The sequence below is a fragment of the Montipora capricornis genome, chromosome 12, assembly GCF_036669925.1.
Source record: "Montipora capricornis isolate CH-2021 chromosome 12, ASM3666992v2, whole genome shotgun sequence".
NCBI lineage: Eukaryota > Metazoa > Cnidaria > Anthozoa > Scleractinia > Acroporidae > Montipora > Montipora capricornis.
Genome location: NC_090894.1, coordinates 11,320,757 through 11,323,256, shown reverse-complemented (window position 1 = coordinate 11,323,256; position 2,500 = coordinate 11,320,757).

The window sequence follows — 2,500 nt, the reverse complement described above, 5'->3', positions numbered from 1 at the left end:
TTTTAGAACAAAATGTAGATGGATCGAAATGGGCGAACTTAATATTTCTTTAATCTCGAGAAAAGGAATTACATCAAAAAACAATACGGAGCTTCGAATGGAGGATGAAACAATTATTAAAAATGAGACGCAGATCTTAGACGCTATTGAGAATTATTATAACAACTTATATATGTCTGTAGACACCACAACACAGGTTCATTACGATGAATATATTCGGGATTTGTCTCCCCCCAGGCTTTCTGATGAAGAGCGAGATAACATGGGAGGTCTTTTAACGTACGAAGAATGTAAAAGGGTTTTAGAGACCTTTCAAAAAGATAAGTCCCCGGGTGAGGATGGTTTTATCATTTGTTTTTCGAACTTCTTGGACACCATCTTATTGCAAGTTTAAATGAGGCTTACGAGGCAAATGAGCTTACCATCTCTCAAAGAAGAGGAGTCATTACTCTGATACCAAAAGAGGACGGCTCTTTGTTGGACTTATCGAATTGGCGACCATGCAATTACACTTCTTAACGTGGACTGCAAGATCGCATCCAAAGCAATAGCAAAAAGATTAGAGGCATCGCTGCCAAAGTTAATTGACCATGACCAAACGGGCTTCATTAAAGGACGTTATATAGGTGAAAATATATGACTATTAATCGATGCCATGGAGTACACTAAGGCGCATAACATCCCGGGAATTTTGGTATCCCTGGACTTCCGAAAAGCATTTGACTCCCTAGAATGGCCTTTTATAATGAGAACACTGGACGTCTTCAATTTTGGAACGAGTATTAAAAAATGGGTTTGCACCTTTTACACGAACATAGAAAGCGCTGCATTAAATAATTATGGTTTTCTAACAAAATGGTTTAGACCGTCCAGAGGTGTCCGACAGGGATGCCCTTTATCACCGTATCTGTTCATTCTCTCAGCAGAGATAATGGCTAACAAGCTTCGACAGGAACCCAACATCAAAGGGATCAAAATATTAGGGAACGAATTGAAAATGAGTCAATACGCAGACGATACAAACTTCTTATGCGCGGACTTGGCTTCTGTCGAAAAAGCCGTGGAGGTAGTAGAAAACTTTGGTAATCTGGCAGGCTTAAAACTGAACCTCAAAAAAACAAAAGCGATCTGGCTGGGAAGATGGGAAAAAAACAAAAATAGCCCTTTACAATTGAAATGGTCGCGTAGTCCGGTTAAAATCTTAGGTATTTATGTCTCATACAATGAAAACGGAAATAAGCAAATGAATTTTAACCTTAAACTACGGAAATTGCAAACTAATCTTGACATGTGGAGGGCACGTGATCTTACACTATTTGGGAGAGTACTTATAATAAAATCCTTGGGTCTATCACAACTCGTTTATTCAGCCTCCAACCTCAATGTTCCTCAAGAAATAACTCTGATAATTAAGACAAAAGTGTTCAACTTCCTATGGAAAAATAAAAGAGATAAAATCAAAAGAGCTGGGCTTTATCAAGATCGAGAAAAAGGTGGCATACGTATGACAGACATCGAAATTATGGTTAAAGCTCTGAGGCTCGCTTGGATCCCAAGGCTATTGACCCCGGAAATAAGTAATTGGAAAACGATTCGAAATTATTACCTTAGCAAAATTGGAGGTTTGAACTTTCTATTGAGATGTAATTATGACGTAAAATATATGGACAGTGGTCTCCCCCTGTTTTAGAAAGATATTCTTACTTTTTTCAATGAACTAAAAATTCTCTACAGCTACGATGGTATGCAAGATATGGTCCTATTTAATAATAAGGAAATTCTCGTCGGAGGAAAACCTGTTTTTATTAAAGAATGGTTTGACAATAATATTTTGTCCATCCAAGACCTACTGAACAGTAATGGTCAGCTACTGTCTTACCAAGAATTTCATAACAAGTGTAACTGCAATACGAATTTTCTCCAATTTTATCAAGTTACCAGCGTAATCCCAAAATACTTAGTAATCAAAGCAAGAAATACAGAGCCTTTGACAAATGAACCTTATATAAGAAATAACTTCCTGTTTGAGTTAGACGACTCTACACAAATAAAATTGGAAAATGCCAAAACTAGAGACTTCTACGGTTTACTAAACCAGAAAATTCACACTGTCAGTCAGACTGGCCCAATGAAGTGGAACAGTATAATAAGACTTGATGAAAATTCCTGGAAAAAAATTTTCACCTCCCTAAAGAGCGTCTGTAAGGAGACAAAACTGAAAGAATTCCAGTTTAAATTAATTCATAGGATTGTAGTTACTAATAAGGAGCTTCATCGATATGGTATTAAAATGGACGATGAATGTCTCTACTGTGGTGAGAAGGATTCAATTGACCATACTTTTCTTAACTGCCGATTCGTAAAGATTTTCGTAAACAACGTAATTGAATGGTTTAACGCCGCCAACAACTCAAAATTTGCTCCAACAATTGAAGAGAAACTATTTGGTATCACATCGGGTCCATATGAAAAAAGAAATACCGAAAAAATTTAATTACAC